The sequence below is a fragment of the Megascapheus bottae genome, chromosome 1 (assembly GCF_031878675.1).
Source record: "Megascapheus bottae isolate mThoBot1 chromosome 1, mThoBot2.hap1, whole genome shotgun sequence".
Lineage (NCBI taxonomy): Eukaryota > Metazoa > Chordata > Mammalia > Rodentia > Geomyidae > Megascapheus > Megascapheus bottae.
This window is the reverse complement of record NC_143509.1, coordinates 62,935,570-62,955,013: the sequence shown is the minus strand read 5'-3', so window position 1 is coordinate 62,955,013 and position 19,444 is coordinate 62,935,570. Positions and strand designations below refer to the sequence as shown.

The 19,444-nt window shown below is 38.4% G+C and overlaps 1 protein-coding gene across 1 annotated transcript in view; it reads left to right on the top strand.

Annotated features, from left to right (window-relative positions):
* The window catches only part of Gap43 (growth associated protein 43), a 90,189-nt gene that overhangs the window by 49,637 nt on the left and 21,108 nt on the right, over window positions 1-19,444 (top strand). The window lies entirely within an intron of this gene.

Below are 19,444 nucleotides of genomic sequence, written 5' to 3'. Positions count from 1 at the left end.
CTTTTGTTTCAGTATCCTGGAGGTCCTTTCAATTAGCTTCATACTATATGGCCTTATATATCAAGGTTTTGCTCTATTGCAGATCTCTGCTAGTAGAGCCCAAGGTTTCTACTGGTTATGACAAATGAGGGAAACCATTGAGCCTAAGTTCCTTTGAGTCTGGCTTACTTCACTTAATATGATTTTTTCTAAGTCTTTCCATTTCCTAACAAATGGGGCGATGTCATTTTTTCTGACAGCAGCATAGAATTCCATTGTGTACAAATACCACAACTTGTTGATCCACTCATCAACTGAGGGACATCTAGGTTGGTTCCATCAAGATATACTCTTGAAACCCCCCCCCCCATATGCCCCTTTCTCCAAGTAGATCCTACCTTCCAATGTTATACCACAGTAGACCTTTATATTATGGTAATATATTCAAATTTGGAATCCATCAGTGGATTAGTCAAGCCCTCATGATCTAACCATCTCTGAAAAATGCTTTCCCAGACACTCCCAGACATGTGCTATGTGCTTTACTAATCTTTTAGGCATCTCCCAATCTAGTAAAGGTGACAGTGTAGCCCAACCAGCACACTTTCCAGCTTCAAAAATGGGTTGAGATTAAGATGGCTTCATGCCAATTTAACGGATTGGGTTTCCTCTCTAGAGTCTTGTGGATTTATTTAGAATATGACCCAAAGTTCAAAGACAGATTAGGCCACAGTGCACCCTTAGGAGAAGATTTATACCATGGGATCGAACTGGGAAATGTTTTATTATCTGATGGTGAGATTGAAAGAACAATTATTGCATCTTTCTTGATAATCATTTTTCTAAATTCAATACCTCAGGATGAAAGATGATTGTTCCTGATAATTAAGACCTAACAGGTCTGCTTTTTTTTCCCACTCATAAGAATCTACATTAGTTATAATTATTGTTAGCATATTTTTATACTCTAGCTCCAAATAAATCATGTTTATTTTCTACCCACTCACCTATTTAAAGTATTCATTCTAACTACATACCTGCCCCAGGGACCTGAGTATGAGGTCTAGAAGATGGGAAGGTTTACTGCAAGAGAAGGTAAGGTATCTGATGAAGAATGGGGTGTTGCTTTTCATTTGTTAATTCCTTTTCTTTAGGTTTAAGGTTTGAGTATCAAATAAGACGTCTGAAAAATTACTTTGCATGGCAAAAACTCATCTAAGATATCATTCTATAAGTCTTGGGCATGCTTTTAAATACATAAACATTTTACTTTACTTTGCTAGGCTGTATATTTTAAACTGCAATTTCTAAGGTTTTGTGTTATAGGCACAGAGGCGTGTTATAACTAGGTATATACTTGTAGCTTGGATTAATATCATATTGTCATATTATGACAAGTATTTACATTATTTTTCAATTTGTTACCATTCTGAATAAACCATTAAAATGTTTTAGGTGGCAAGTGCTTAATACATGTTAAATGTTGGAACAATGAAACATCTGACCAAATTTAATTTATAGATAATAAATTTTGACCCATTCACATATTTCTTTTCCAAGCTGCTGATTCTGCTCACTTACTTGCTTAAAAATTTATCTCGTCACTTAAACTGAGATTGCATTGTTCCTGAAATATTATAAATCCCAACTAAAAGAAGTCTCAACTAATGAAACAGCATAATGTACACCAAAGTGTAACTGAAAATGTAGACAAAAGCCAACTTGAAGGTAATCAATCATCAAAGAGTTTATTTTACATGATCTCTTAGTTTTGGGTAGATATTGTCCTCTTGGTTAAATTCTGAAATGCTGCCTCTAGCTTCTCTCTCGACTGAGTTATTTGTCATCCTTGCTTGCTGACTATGACAAACACAAATTACTCAGTTGTGATGAATCTTGAGAATTCCCAGAAACCAAAGCTGACAAGGAAATCTATCACATCATATCAGGCCCCAATTTCCAGGCTCTGTATTACATTTCTTTCCAGTTCCCATTGGCTTTCATTCTAACCCTGGTTAATATAGCAATATTTTTGATTGGGTTGTACTCTTTTGTAATGAATGAAAACCATGGTTGATTTAGGATTCAGTAGTTTGCCTAGAGGGGCACAGGGAGACAAACTAAGAAGATGCAGTAGAGGTGGGCCGAATAAGGAAAAACAGAGTCTCAAAGAAATTGATTCCTGTCAGTAAGAACATCAAAATTTCAGATTAAATCTCGTCACTGCTTTAATACTTACAGAACCAGAAATGATTATCAATTACAAGTTCATTTTCTACATTTTATTTTATTGTCAGAGTGATATATAGAGGGGTTAAAGTTACATTCATAAGATAGTAAGTACATTATTTCTTGAACATTGTCACCCTTTCCCATGTTTTTCTCCCGCTTTCTCTTTTCCCATCCCCTCACAAGTTTTAAAGCCATTTCTAACATAATGTCTTATCAATATGACTTTTACATTGGTTTACCCTTTGTCCTTTGTCTCATCATCTTGTTTTTCCTCTTCCTTCTCTAATTCAAATAAACAAATAAATGTATATACAATTCTGTTATTTTAAACTATTTTCAGAGTTATCATTTTGTTATGATGGATGGGTGTCATTTACATTGAGACATTTGATGCTATTTCTTTAAATCCTCCAACTATATTTCTATTTTCCTGATTTACCATTCTGCCCATAGAGCACTCACTGTGTTTGTAAAGGACAGATTTCAGCGTGCTTCTGATGGAAATTCCTTTTAAAGAAGAGGAATGTTTAAACTGCCTGTAGGACACTTTTCATCCATGAAAAAAGAATTTCAAGCCCCATTTGTGGTTGTTTGGAGACTCCTGAGCAGTGCACTAATTGGTTCTGGGTAAAGGAGTGTCCCACTATGTCTTCTCTTCTCCACTATTGCTATGGATGCTGCTCATTAGGGGACTCCAGACACCTGCTGCAGCTCTAATCTATGGTGGACTATTAACAAGATAACCCATCTGTCTTTCCAATAGTGGAGCTGGGTGGCTGGCACAGGACACCTGCAGGTCAGCAGGAAGTATAACTCTGACACATCCTAGATATTCTCTAAGTTAACCTTAAAACAATCACATTCCCAATCTCAAATTTTAACTCTGGGATATGCCCATATATTTTAGACCAAAATAAGAATGAGATTGTTTCAAGTGGCCAAATGTGTTTTAACTCATTCTCCAAAATAAGTTTATAAATTGAGTATCTCAGTAGATAAATTCAGGACAAAAGGAAGAAAAATACATGTGAAAGAAAGTGGAACATCAAGAATGCATTTCTAGATGTAGAGAAATTCTTTGTATTCCTCAGGATAATTTTTTTCTGAGTCCCAAGGGAACCATCCACTTTTCATCTCCAAAAACAAATAAAACAAAACAAATAAAACAAAAAACCAAATTCACTTACCCCAACCTGTGTTTTAGAAGTGAGATTTCTAAAGGATTTTTACATTTATTTGGCAGGGTGCCTTATAAGTGGTTCTGATTTGAAATGTGGTTTCAACCACATCCCAAATTTATAGATAACTCATAAAGAGTGAAAATTTGAGTTGTGAAAGTCCATAAATGCTGTTTTTAAAGCATGGCACCCCATCAGCTCCTCAGTGGTAGCCTGCTTAAACAGTGTTGATTATTAAGCTTTTATGTAGCACTTTATATTGCTAGAGAAATCATTTTTATTGGATTTTCCTGACAACAACCCAGTCACATTTGATAATATTTTTCTATTTTTACTTCTGATGGTAAAGCAAATGGATGTTCTGACCACAGACACATTTATTGATGAGCAGGAGCCAAACTGATTTACCACTAAATCACTTTAACCCAGAAGATTTTTACTTCTCTTAAATGTTTTATCTCAATGTTGATATTTCTCTTTCTTATTAATTTCTAGTTACTTGGGGAAAATACTAACCCAAGCATTTAAAGTCACTTTCTACCCTGTTAGTCATCTGTGTAAGATATGTTGTAATATTTTTGAACTGAAATAAGGAAACCTGGTCTCATATAGTCTCAACATACAGTGTCAACCAGCAGTGAAATCTTAGACAATTTATTCCTTTTTTGGACTTCAGTAGTCTCATCGTCAAGATGTTCTCAGATTATCTCTTTTTATTTTATTTTTTAGGGCTAAAATTGTAAAGTTAGGGTCAGGAGTTTGGCCTAGTGGTGGAGTGCTTGCCTAGCATGCACAAAGACCCCGGTTTGATTCCTTGGTACCATATACATACAAAAGGCTGGAAAGTGGTGCTGTGACTCAAGTGCTAGAGGTATGGCCTTGAGAAAGTCCAAGGACAGTGTTCAGGCCTGAGTTCAAGCCTCAGGACTGGCCAAAAAAATTGAAAAGTCAACTTAAATAGGCATTTATGAAGTGTCAGGCCTTGTGCCAGGGGATTTTAACCATTTTCTGTTATCCCTCTTTCCTTTTTTCATATTCCAATCAATCATCATAGTCATTCTGTGGCATAAATAGGGTAATTTCTCCTTAACCCTCTGGCAGACAAGGAAGCTGAGGTTCAGAAATTATGGCACTCAATCACTGCTAGCAGCTTTCAAGGGATTGAACTATAAGCTAAACTCTACTCAGAGAGGTCACATGCTGAACCCTGACACTAGAAAAAATTATTTTCTAGAAGCAAGGAAAATCATGATTTCTAGGGAACATAATACCATGTTTTAATCTAAAAACATTTCTCTCTTTTATATACTTGAATACTCTGGACTCCTGTCTGGTAATTATAAGTGATAATATGTATAAATGGTCATTCAGTAACGAGCAGGATCCTTGATCATAACTTTCTCACAGTTCCCTCAACCCTGAAATAAAAGGATTATTAAATTAGATTTAATCCTTAGGTTCTCATTTCAAAAATACTTTGAGCACTCTTTTATTGGACCTAAGAGAGATATAAAGATCAGTTGAAATTGATGGTTCTTTCTTGTCTTTTGGCTTGAACTTCAGACCTCAAAATTACTAGTATCACTATGAGCCATACCTCAAGCATTTTTTTGCACTGATTAATTTGAGATAGTTTTGATTATTTTGAGACAGGGACTGCTGATACTTGGACAAGTCAGTGATTGAAATCATAATTCGGAAGCAGTGATTTAAAAATCAACACTTAGGGCTAAAACTAGCTTCATCGTCTATGTTGAATGTTAAATTTCCTCAGTCCATATCAATGATTTGGAGATAGGATATGGAAGAATTCAATGAATGAGGTAAGCATGAGTGAGTAATATCACACACTATAGAAAACCTGATATTGATCTAGGAGAGTGGATTCTGACTTTAAAATATTAGGTGTACAAATTCCTTAGCTTCTCAGAGAGTGAGCTTATTCTTTCATAAAACAATAATATTGGCCACACAGACACTGGATAACCATTCTTTCTAAGAGCCTGACAATAAGCTATGTGAATGAAAAATTCCTGTTATATATGCAGATTCTAAGTAACAAAAGGAGGCAGACATTTGTTCAAACAAAAGTCCATGGTGTCACCAACTTCCTGCTAATGTGGACGCCAAATACAGAAAGCCCCTGGAAAGTCCTGTTATTCAGGGTCATGAGTCTTTCCTGTGGATTGACAGAATTCAACCCATTAAGGGCTTCACAAACCAAGGTGAGCATTTTGCATGTTGTCTAGGAACATATTGAGAACTAGAGGAAAGCAAGGCTGCTTCCTTCTGAAAACAGGTGATTAATTTCATTGCAGCCCCAGGAGTGACCTGTGGGTGACTCTTGCCAGAGTGTGACAGGTACACCCGGGGAAGGAAGGTTCTGCCAGATTCCTTGGCTCCTTTCCCTCATCTGACACATTTAAGTCATCTTTGCAAGGCGTCTAAGAGTCCACGGGACCTGCTGCTTCCCCACTATAGGATGAATTGTCCATGTCTTCCCAAGCCAACAGTGCTGGGACAGAGACCAGAAAACAGGATTTTCCACACCTGTTGCCTGTTTTTCTCTTTCCTACCCTAGTACCAACACAATTTATTCACAGCTTCTGAGTCATTCCCATGTAACTTATTGAAGGGGGTCAGCTATAGACAGAACAAATTCTTCTACACACCTAAACTGACACTTGAAGTGACAATCATTCTTTGGCATGAAGACAGATAGAAATAATTTAAAGCGCTAAGAAAAGCCAGTATTTATCAGTGTGATTACAGCATTCTTCCCAGTGATATCTCTTCCCCTCCTCTCCTCCACCAAGTCATGGGGATTGAGCTCAGGACCTGGGCACTGTCCCTGAGCTCTTTTGCTCGAGGTCAGTGCTCTACCACTTTCAGCCACAGCACCACTTCTGCTTTTTGTGTAGTCAATTACAGGTAAGAGTCTCACCAACCTTTCTGCCCTGGCTGGCTTTGAACTGTGACTCTCAGATCTCATCTTCCTGAGGAGATAGGAATACAGGTGTGAGTCACTGGCCCTGGCTTGGTGACATCTTTTTAAAAGCAGCACTAGCAGTGGTGTATCTTTCTTTTTCCTTCCGTTTCCTCCTCCTCCTCCTTCATCTCCTCCTCCACCTCCTACATTTCCTCCTCTTTTCTCATATTGATGGTTTTTGCTTTTTGGGGTTTTTGCCAGTCCTGAGGCTTGAATTCAGGGTCTGAGTGCTGTCCTTGGGCTCAGCACCACTTGAGCCACAGCACCACTTCTGGCTTTTTCCATGTATGTGGTACCAAGGAATCGAACCTGGGTCTTTGTACATGCTAGGTAAGCACTCTACCATGAGGCTAAACTCCAACACACCCCCCTTTTTTTGTCGGTCATGGGGCTTGAACTCTGGGCCTGGGCCCTGTCCCTGAGCTCTTCAGCTCAAGGCTACCGCCCTACCCCTTGAGCCACAGCATCACTTCCAGTTTTCTGATGGTTAATTGGAGATAAGAGTCTCATGGATTTTAGTGCCCGGGCTGGCTTCAAACTGTAATCTTCAGATCTCAGCCTCCTGAGTAGCTAGGATTACAGGTGTGAGCCACCCTGCACGGCTCTGATGATTTTACTATAGGAGAATCTGGTCAGTTTAAAGATAATTCATTCTTCTTTCCTCCCTTCCTCCTATTTTCTCCTTCTTTCTCTCTCTTCCCAGTCCTTCTATTTTTTCTTTTGGATAGTTTCAAAAAGGAGATTGCAGAGGGTAAAAAGTGCTACAAAATGTTGCCACTTTCTGTAAACTGACTTGTGCTTTTTCATCTGGTAGACAAGTAGATCACTGAAGATGTATGACTCCATTTGCTCCATGTTGATAGTGGTCTGATTGAACCAGGACTTAGGTGACATTTTTTATCACACCAGGGGTCTTCTCCATTGAATTCCCTTGAAATATAAGTTAGGAGAAGCTGTTACTGAATTTTGAGGTTTGATAAATAATATTTCTTTTCCTTCCTCTTGTTGCACACTTATTTTAGGTGTGTCCAATTTTCTTCTCAAACTAGTGTATGCTATTATCTCAAAAAAGAAGGTAAGAAAGATTACTCATGAAAATCTCATCAGATATCTACAAAGACATACTGGTAAACTGGCTTTTCAAAACATAAGACCAAATTTACAAAGCTCCTAATTATAAAGTTTGCCCATTTCTGAAGTGTAAATATTTCCATTATCATCAATTTCAGGATATCCAAGTGTTGGTAATCCCTACCTTTGGGTGTAGATTTAATCACTGTCTCTTTGTGGACAAGGTGAGCCAGCTATATCATATTGTAATTCAATATATTTTAATAGTGTAACTATTTTAATTTGGGTATTTCAAAAATATTAAGACAATAATTATTCAATTCCAAATAAAATTTCAGTATAGTAAATAGATAACCACATTATGTACAATTTTCTGTGATGCCATGAAAACTAATTTTAATGTTTAGTAACATTTCTGATGATACGTGTATATGTATGAAGATGGGTAAAGGAGTAGGTAGAATTTAAAATTAGAAAAAGAATTGCTTTTGAGGGAATGGATGCATTGTCCTCAAAAATGTAATCTGAGCTGTATCTTTTGAATCAGTCAAAAGCTTTTTGTATCTTCTCACAGATGAATTTCAGGGTTGAGATTGAGTTACATTGATTGCTGGCTTTTCCAACTTCTAATGATGAGAGTTAACTTCTTCCTTTCCTCAATACTAATTTTAGTGCTAGGAGGAAGATTGTGAAATAATATATTCACAAAGGATCAGATAAGATTCATGAATAATTATTGAAGACTGTATTGTTTCCAATCCTTAGCCTAGCACCATTCATTAGAATGAGTTCAAGCCATGTATATGAAACAGAGCCACTGTGATAGAAGCTGGTACTGGAGTGCCTTGATGTGAGTAGGGCCTCTTTTCCGTGTCCTATGCATCTCTCCTTCATGAATCATCTCTGGTTTGAAGGTACATTTCAAAGAACAGAGATTCAAGAAATTTTTCTGCTATTTTCTGTCTACCTGTAGCAAGAAAAAAGGGTCAATGTCAGGCAATCTGATTTAACACAAGCTGATCTTCACAGTGTGTGTGGATAACAGCAGTCAGGCTGACTACACAAGATCATATATATATATAATATTATGTTATATATATTCATTGACTAGTCAGATAGGATTGGTCTTCTGTGTCACCTCTAAAGATTATGTTAGGTAATGTGATAATGTTCTATTTTATTTTAATTCCAGTAGTATTAAAGACATGTAATAGTTATTTTCCAAATTGTGTTTCACAAGTAATATATCAAAGGACAATTTACTTTCTTAAACCTCACTGTTATATCCTAAATAGCTTTGGTGAGACCAAATTGGCAAGGGATCTCAGGCTCCTACCATTTTACAATCTATTTCCTTTATCACCACCAAACTATTTAGAAATCTTAGTTTTTAAAAAAAGGACAACGTTTTAACCAGTAATAATTGCAAACTGACTATTTAAAGCTGAAGAACATTTTCCAGAGGTCTTGAAATTTCCAAGGGCCTTGAAATTTCAAAGGTCAGAACTGATCTTTTTCATATAGGCATCCATTTCATACTTAGCTTGAACTGTTTATCTTCCAAACAGATATCTACCCACATCTCGTAGTATAAAAGCTGTTCAAATTCTAAAACTACTTATAATGAAAAAATCATAAACAATGGGACTTTAAGTCATTCACCTAGACTTCTGAGCCAATGCTAAATAAAATTACAACAGCCATGACCAATGAGTCTTTAAACAGGCAAATGATGAAACGGGCAATCATATATTTTTTCAAACACACTCTGTTTTGTAGCGTAATGAAACTAGCAAAGCATTCTTTCTGATGAGATAGTAAAGAATTAACTCTGTGAAAGTTTTAAATATCCACAAAAATAAGATTTCTGGAAGTTTAACATCTAAATAAGTCACACACAGATAGATAGATAAATAGATAGATAGATAGATAGATAGATAGATAGATAGATAGATAGATAGTAGATAGATAGTTTTTTTCCACTCCCGAGCCTCAGTGGACAATAGCTATTTATGTCTCTCGCTAAACGATGCTCTGAAGAAGATTCCTCATGAACAGTGGGGCCAATTCCTATTTTACTCCTGGGATTAACATCTATTGTGTCACACCCTTGATACTCAGCACAGTCTTACACACTCGGATGGTGTTAAAAAGGGAGCAGTAGGTTCGATCATTTGAGGCTTATGATTTGAGGGGCTTTAGCTTATTCAGTTCTTTAAATTTCTACTTGTCCATACTGATATCCTACAGAAATCCTTCCTAATGATTACTTTGACAACCTGAATGAAATGTAAGTTAGGATCATGACATAAAAGGCCTCCTGTAACTTGACTTATGTGTCTCTGACCATATTTGCTTGTATTCTGCCCCTCCTTTTCACTTTTCCTTAGCCTTTTTAATGTCCCCGATCAATTTGGCTTATTTCTATCACAGGACCTTTGCATTGGCTTTCGCTCTTGATCTTCTCAGTGCTTGGCACCCCATATTTTTTTTCTGGAAAGACTTCCCTGATCTTTTGGTCAGCATAGCACTGTATCTGCCAGCCTAACTGGCTCTATCATCTTAACCATTTGTTTTTTGTTCTAGCATTCAGAGCTAAAGATGACTTTATTTAAGTGTCTGTGATGTGTTTACTGTCCCTCTAAAACTAGGCTTTCTGTTCTATCTCCTACTAAGGCAAAAACTGTCATCCCTTAGCAAAGCAGTCAGTACCCTAGAACACAGGGAAGAGCCCAATAAATAGAAGGTCCTACCTAGGCATCACTGATAACATGAATGCCACTCATGGAGCAATTCCATATAAAGGGAAAGGACGTTTTCAGTTTTCAAAATTTGAGGGCCCACAAAGAATGAGAAGGAGGGGGAAAAGGAGGAGGAGGAAGAAGGAGGAGGAGGAGGAGGAAGAAGAAGCTAAGCATTTTCAGGCTTGCATCCATTCTTGTTGCATTCAGCTTATCTCCCTTAAATGTTAGCCATCAGCTACTTCTCTTCCATGACCTGCTTCAAGGTCATTTCAGTCTGGGGGAGGTTATCTGAAGTGGAAGGAAAATGAGTCAGAATGAGGAAGTGTGGATCCCAGGGAAGCGTCAGGGGGTGTGTGCACGTGGGGCTCTTCACGTCATTAGGAGAAAAGAAAAACACACAAAAGGGAACAATATTGAAGTGAGGACAGGGAACAAAAAGTGTGAGAGGGCTAGGAGTTTGGCCTACAGGTAGAGTGCTTGCCTAGCACAAAGACCCTGGGTTCGATTCCTCGGTACCATATATATAGAAAAAAAGCTGTAAGTAGTGCTGAGGCTCAAGTGGTAGAGCTCTAGCCTTGAAAAAGTCCAAGGACAGTGCTCAGGCCCTGAGCTCAAGCCCAGGACTGGCATTAAAAAAAAGTGTGAGAGAATTGAATTTCCTAATCTCCACAAGAAACAATAACTACAAAAACGTATGGAAGAAGCAGGTTCAGAGAATTGAATAAAAGGTACCAAAGAGACATGCCCACACTAAGAGAGGCAGGGGTGTCCTCACATCCTCCTGCTGCTGGCCAGCTCACTGGCCACGCATGGACAGCGCACTCACACCTTGCTTTCTACAAACAGGGGCTGGTTTTTAAGATATTGTCTCTCCCTAGCACTCTCTGTACTTGGCTTTGCAAACAACAGGGCTTAAAGGGATCTTTGGCAAATGGATTTTCATCTTTGAGCAGATCTAAGTGGCAGATGGGACCAGGCTCCCCGGGGGAGACAGTTCCCCCCTCTCACTATTGCCTGAGTCCTTCTGCATCATCTCAGCCCGGGAGCCCCCTCTCAGCAAACCAAAAGCCCTTGCCTGTTTGCTTCCAGGCAGGAGCAGAAAAGATGTGAGGGGCTTCCTTAGTTCCAGAGTTTTTAACGCAGGCAGATACAAGTATGTAGTAGATTTTAAGGCATGTTTTAGGAAAGATTTTACTTGGAATAAATGGCCCTGAAATTAGTCAGTCCTGGGTTTAATTCTGATGTTTTTGTTAACTCTCATTCTTCTACTTTATAAAATGAAAATAAGAATACTACTCTTACATTGTTATTGTAAGAAGTCCATAATGAGATATGTTTAAAGAACTGCAAAGAGGACTCTCCATTAAGGTCATTTTGCCTTACATTTCTTTTGATTTTCTGAAATACTTAATTCTCAGACTCATGGCTTTCCATCCCCACACGGGAACCTTCTGTTAAGATCTTCAAACTGGAGATGGTGAAAACAAGGATCATTTGTCATCATCATGTAGGTAACAGTGTAGGACAGATTACTTCATGTAGTAAATAGAACATTGTATTTTCAAAGCAAAATATTTCCAATAATACAAAGTATTCATGTTTTTTTTCTTTTTGGTAAAAGAAAAGATATTTTCAATGGATGTTGCAACAGTAAACTGAGGATTGAGACAGTCCTGGGTTTAGCCAACTCTCTTCTTTGGCTATAGCACAGGAGAAAGTTTGTGGATCTTAGAAGTGAGCTTTCATATGTAAAGCAAAGACGTGGTCCCTAGCCAGCTCTATATTACTAAGCTTAACATCTGTTTCATCATTGTGCAATCATTAGCTTCATTGCTAAACTTGTGAATTGGTGGCATTAGAATTTTTACATGTGAAATGCCTGCCATGTATTTTATTTAACACATAGTACATGCCTTGTGGGAAATCACCACTGTTTCTCTTTTTTTCAACTGAAGTAACTGGAAAACTTGCCTTTTCCTTCTTGGTATTAATCCTTTGATTTTTGTCAAGGAAATTAATGTGTAAATAGTACTTAATTTCTAGTCAGCAAGAGAGATACAGCATGATTTGCTGTCTCTTCTGGGATTTAGAGACCTGTTCTGTTTGGCCTACTTTGTAGCTCAGCAATATTACCAGGTCCTTACATTATCAGTAATGATTGAGCCTGGAAGTTAGCCAAGGCCACCAAGTAGTAACAATAGGATTAATTTAGGCTTCAGGTAATTGGTCCCTCAGAAACTGCAATCTAGAGATTTGATAGAAAGTGTGGGGAACCCTTAAGGGGAATGGCTAATATATTCTTTCTAGGTTGATACTAGCATAAGTCATCACATCTTAGATTCTAACCTTGCTGTCTTACACCTAAATGGAAAGCTAGAAATCACCTAAACCTGGGAACTGGAGAGTTTCAGGAGGGTCCTTTAATCTTCGGAAATAATAGAAGGCATAGTTATAGAGTTCATGCGTATGGATGAAATTCTTGGAAAGTGCCCTGTCTTTCATCAGATACTCAGCTGGGGCCACGACTCAAACAAAGTCTACTATGCTTGGAAAATGTCTAGGAGATTTTTTTTTCTGGTCCTGGGGCTTGAATTTAGGGTCTGAGCACTATCCTTGTGCTTTTTTCTGAAGGCTAGACCTCTACCATTTGAGCCACAGCACCACCACTTCCAGCTTTTTTCTATGTATGTGGTTCCGAGGAATTGAACCCAGGTTTTCATGCATGCTAGGCAAGCACTCTACTACTAGGTCAAGCTCCTGGCCCAGGAGCGATTTTGTAAGTGTGTATTTTAATGAAAGATTAACCATGTTCTAGGATTCAGGTTTCATGGCTGATTATGAAAATATAACAAGCTAGGAGCAGAGTAGAGGAGATAAATCTATACGTCCCAAGGACTGTATTTATCTGTCATTTAATATCTAAGTATATATGTGCACATATACATGTACATATGTACATATATACATATACACACACACATATATATAATCTTTAAGTGGTTGTACCAAAGAGCACTTTATGAATTCAGTGCATCTTGATCAATGTCACTTCTTGCATCATTCTTTTTTTTTTTTTGTCAGTTGGGGGACTTGAACTCTGGGCCTGGCCTAGGCACTGTCCCTGAGCTGTTCAGCTCAAGACTGCCACCCTTCCCCTTGAACCACAACTCCATTTCTTTCATCATTAAAAAATATATATACTGTAAAGGTGATGTACAGAGAGATTCTAGTTACATAAGTAACGTAATGAGTACATTTCTCTTTTTCTGAGGTGTTACACCCTTCTTCAGTTTCTTCTGCTTCCCACCCCTGACTCCCTTCCTCCTGCCAAGTTGTAAAGTTAATTTCCACCATAGTGTTTCATGAGTATCACTGTTATATTGGTTTACTCTTTGTTTTACTCTCTGTGATTCCCCTTCCCTTCCCTAAATCAGACAAGCATATACACAAGACAAAGGGCATAGAAATCAAAATACAGTGACAACAGAGAATATACCAAAGGTGAAAAAAAAGAATAAAAGGAATAACTGCAAACAGTACACTGAAAAAAAATCTCTTGTTTCAATTTCTTGGAGTTCATTTCAAGAAGCATCATTTTATAAGGTCATCTGCTCATAGGGGTTGAGCTATTGTGATCTTCTGCTAAGAACATCCTAGACGTATTCTAGTTATTACAAATGAAGGAAAGCATGCAGCCTATATTTCTTTGAGTCTGACTTACTTCATTTAATACAATTTTTTCAAGTCTTTCCATTTCCCCTTTCATCATTCTTACCCATCATTCTCACCCCTTTCCTCAATTTTCTGAAGTTTGAACTTTTTATTTCATTCTCCCTTCCTTTCTTTTTTTTTTCCTTGACTTTAACGTTCTCTTTGGTCCCATCCCCCCTTTTCAATTACCTTTAAATTTCTAATAAATGACAGTATTTTAGTTCTCCCTTGAATGTACCATATTCCAGTTAATACATTTATATACACTTGTATACCACGCAATCTAGTTACTTAAATGTTAATAAATTATAGCTTCCACATATGAGAGAAAAATGTGTGAATTTTTTTCACTCTGGACATGATTTTTTTTCTCTTAACAATATTTCCATGTCCTTCTCTCCCCCACCCACATTTATTTGTTTGCAAATGATGCCATATCATTTTTCTCAATTTTTCTAATTGATGAATAAAATTTCATTGTATATATACACCACATTTTCTTGATTCAATCATCAATTGAGGGATATCTGGATTTCATACCTTGCTATGGGGAATAGTGCTGCATGCATGATCATGGTTGTCCTGGTAGCTTTTCTGGGTTTGTTATTTTTTGAGTAAATGCCAGGAGTGAAATTTCTGTATCATAAGGTGGTTTTATGTTTTTTTGAGGCACCTCCATACTGTTTTACAGAGTGGCTGACTATGTTTCTATCCCTACAACCAGTGTATTGGGGTGTCTTTTTGCCCACATCCATACCAGCACCTGTTATTTATTAATGTGCATAATTCTCATATTGTGATAGCAATGATAAAGGGCATAGATACATGAAAAAGAATATCTCTTGCCATGGAGTTACAGTCCAGTATGAAAAAAAAAAGTAAAATCCCAGGGCTAATGAAAAACAAAATGTTAAGTACATGCCTGCCTGAAAGCTGCAGAAAACACTTACAGAATGGGAATTCTTAGATGGAGTTGGTGGAGGGGGCTGGAGAAAAAAAGAGAAAAAGGGATGATTATCCATGGAACAGTGACTGCTGAACAGACTGCCAGCAGTAGTCCAGTTAGGGAGGGGAAGAAAGTGGATGTACTGGATTTAGAAGATTACAGAGCTGTGCAGCACTAGAGGCTTAAAAGAGACAGCTTGAGGGGCTGGGAGTTTGGCCTAGTGTTAAAGTGCTTGCCTAGCATGCATGAAGACCTGGGTTCGACTCCTCGGTACCACATACCTAGAAAAAAGCCAGAAGTTGTGCTGAGGCTCAAGTGGTAGAGCGCTAGCCTTGAGGAAGTCCAAGGGCAGTGCTCAGGCCCTGAGCTCAAGCCCAGGACTGGCAAAAAAAAAAAAAAAAAAAAAAGAGACAGCTTGAGATTTTACTTTATTTTTGCTCAGGATGATTTTGATGTCTCTACAATGGCACCACAAGACACAACCACCCAGTTGAAAGACTAATGATAATTTTATTTATGTGAACGACTTCAATGAACAGTATTTCTTTTTTATTTTTTAAATTTATTTTATTTATTTATTTTTCATATATTTTATTTTAATTAATAGAAGGGTTACATTGTATTCACCAGATAGAAGGTGCAACTTCACAAACATCGATATCCTTTCTCCTGTCTTGGTCCCCATTTTTCTCGCCCCACCCCACCCCTCATCTTGTTTTCCCTCCTTCCCTATCCTATTTCAAATAACCAAATAAGCATATATACAATATATCAGATAACAAGGTGAAATACTGTAACAATATGAGATAACCAAAGGACAGCAAAAGAGATGAGAGATAACATAGTACACTAAGGACAACAATCACTCATTATATGGCTTTTGTTTCTATATCCTGGAGGTCCTTTCATTTAGCGTCATACCATATGGCCTTATGTATCTAGATTTTGCTTTATTGTAAATTTCTGCTAGGAGAGCCCAAGGTTTCTACTGATTATGACAAATGAGGGAAACCATTGAGCCTATGTTCCTTTGAGTCTGGCTTACTTCACTTAATACGATTTTTTCTAAGTCTTTCCATTTCCTTACAAATGGGGCGATGGCATTCTTTCTGACAGCAGCATAGAATTCCATTGTGTACAAATACCACATCTTGTTGATCCACTCATCAACTGAGGGGCATCTGGGTTGGTTCTATATCTTTGCTATTGTAAATAGTGCTGCAATGAACATCATTTGTGCTAGAACATCATTGTGCTAGTGGATTTAGTATGCCCTTGTTTCTGGAAGATTGGGTAAATGCCAAGTAGTGGAATTGCTGGGTCATAGGGGAGCTCTATGTTTCGTCTATTGAGGAACTGCCATACTGCTTTCCATAGTGGTTGAACGAGTTTGCACTAGCATCAACAGGGTAGTAGTGATCCCTCCTGGCTGCATCCTCACCAGCATCTGTTGTTATTAGTTTTCTTGATCATGGCCCTTCTAATTGGAGTGAGGTGGAATCTTAGATAATGAACAATATTCCTAAACCAAGCTTTTGAGAAATTTAAAAGTTAAAATTGATTTCAGGACAGCTTAAAGAATCGATACAGCACTGAGATTCCGTTTCACCCCAATAAGATTGTCCATCATTGAAAATTCAAACAATAACTAGTCCTGATGTGGGGGGACAGTACTCTATTGCTCCATTTCCACTTTGGAAAATGAGCTGGAGATTCCTTAAAAAATGAATCTTAACTTGGAACTATGCCATGAACCTTACAACTCTTGGGCATTGACCCAGAGCATTACAAGTTGTGGTACATTAGAAGTCAAGACACTTACACATTCATGATAGCAAAGATATAAAAACATCCTGGATGCCCTCCAACACATAAACAGTTTAAAAAGGAAAAAAATGACGCATACGCACAATGGAATTTTACCCATCCATTGGAGCCAATAATCTTTTTCAGGGAAATGGATGAATTTAGAACAAATCATTTTAAGTGACGTAATCAAAGTTCCATGTGTCAAATGGTATGTATTTTCTGTCATTTGTGGAAGTTAGATCTAATACACAATTAAACATGATAGCGTATGTAGGCCTCTATGTGTTCACACATAAACAGTTGAAGGAAGGCACCGAGGGGAAGGAAAGCTAAATGGGCAATTCTTCTGAAAATGTAAAGTAATATTTTTCAAAACAAATGCCAAAAAATGAAAACATGGGCTTTTAAAAAGATGTTATTTTTATTTTGTTTTACTTTGGGTTTATTTTTCTCATGGGAGGGTGCACAAAGGGGGGCACAGGAATGGAAGGAAGAAGGATGAGCAAATGCAGTCATTATCTTGAATAGACACTGTGGTTAAAATCATGTAACCTGGGGCTGAGGATGGAAGGGGGAGATGGAGGAAAGTGAAAGGAGGGGTGAAATTGTCCAAGAAGTGTTGTTATTCCTAATCTGAGTTATGACATCATAACTCCTTTGTGCCACTCCTCCCAAATCGCAATACAAGTGATTTAAAGAAATAAAGGGAAGGAGCCATTCTCCGTAGGTTCTCTCTCCTGCATTACATCACTCTTTGAGGTGCTTCTTGGGGGGAGATTTCCTGATTTCTGACTGATCTGCAGGGTCCAGAGCTGGGAACAGAATTACACTGGTGCCCTCTGCTGGGCCACATGAGGAAGTGCACCAGGAAACAATGGTGTCCTGGTCTTTTCAAACCTGTCTTAGGTGGTGATTCTAGGCTAGGTGATTCAATCGTAGACAGGATTCATTTAATACTATTTACAGGCCCCTTAGTCAGGTATGTTCTGGCACCATGCCTGAACTCATGAAAAGAATTAAGTTTTTTTTTTTATTGTAAGAAGGCTGTCACCTAATTTTTTTTTTTTAAGTCCCAGAAAATGGCTCCCCCCCCTCCCCTTCTCCCCCCTCCTTTTCACTCTTGCAGTTTGAGCCCTGGAAGCTGCTTCCTTTGAACACTGAATGTGACTCTTCCTCGTGGGTGGTGCTCATCTTGTTACCCACCCAGGCGACCAGGCGCGGGCTGGGGAGGGGAGTGGAATCTGAGGTCATTTAAAAAAAAAATGGTGTCCAATTACTGGTGGTGGTGGCTTTTTTTTCTTTCTTTCTTTTTAATCGTGAGGAAGGCACATTGATATTCATCGCTGGTTTTCTTGGCTGAGATAATCAGAATTGATGCTCTGGTGTTAAATTAGATTTAGACGTCCTTTAGCTCCCTGCTCAGCTGATTCTCCTGCTAGAGGTGAAAACACATTCGGATTGTAATGAAGAACGAGGTGTGTGTCTGAAAGGGAATTGTGGATTCTCATGTATACAAATTAGGGACGAACTTCTAACATAAAAAATGTTGGGTGTTAAAGTGGGGCGGGAGAGACAATAGATCCAAAAGATCCTTCCCACCTCTCCGCTTTTATTTTTATTTTTGTATTTTAAGGATCAGTAATAGGGACGCCGAGGTCTGTTTCTGGTTTCCATAACAACCTGGCTTATTGAAAGGCGGCAGGCTCCACAAATCCCCAATTATCAGCCTTCAAGGGCTTATTAATGGAGCTGAGGATCCCAGCGAGGCAGGCAGCTCATTGTTGGCACGTGCCTGGTGGGCTGGCAGGAGGGGAGGGGCAGGGGAAGTGGAGCTGTGTGGTGAGACAGCATGCATTTGTCCTCCTGTCCCTCAGGGGTGAGTGGAGGGAGGGGTTGTCCTCACTCAGGGAACATCCCTAAAGCCTTTGGCAACTGACATCCTTGCACTTCAAACCTGAAGCACAGATGACTTTTTCAGCACCATCCCCAAAGCCATCCTCCTGGAATGTAGTGCATATACCTGCCTTGTGTGTCTGCTGGGCTTCTAGAATTAACTGAGGCTTTGCACAAAATAATTGGCGACTCTCTGTTTCTAATGCGGACTCAACTTGATTAAAATGGGATGCATAGTTGCTCGCTTGGAATCACTAAGTCTGCTGTTGGGATATTAGATTCTTGGATAGACTAATTATCCATATCAACAATAATGCAGATGATGATTTAAAAAAAACATAGGTAATATGTATTTGTGCCAGACATTCAACTAAATGCTCTACATGGACTATCCTGTTGAAGCCTTGTAATGATGTGGTGAGAATGTCATGGCCTTTCTTTGCATAGATAAGTAGACAAGAGAAGAGAATGTATTTGGACCTAACGAGGATATGGTCAGGCTATCAACATATTGCTCTACCTAACTAATTTGATGTTTTTATTAACTAAGTTGGATACCCTCAAAATAAGAAATAAAAACACTGGGGTGGAGATGTATCACAGTGGTAGAGTGTTGGCCCAGCATGACTCAAGCCTTGCGTTTTAACCTAGGAAAAAGATTTTTTACTGGCCGGGAGTTTGGCCTAGTGGTTAAAGTGTTTGCCTAGCATGCATGAAGGCCTGGGTTCGATTCCTCGGTACCGGATACATAGATAAAAGCCAGAAGTGGTGCTGAAGCTCAAGTAGTAGAGCTCTAGCCTTGAGAAAGTCCAAGGACAGTGCTCAGGCCCTGAGCTCAAGCCCAGGACTGGCAAAAAAAAAAAAAAAAGATTTTTTTAAAAAGTGGGGGGAG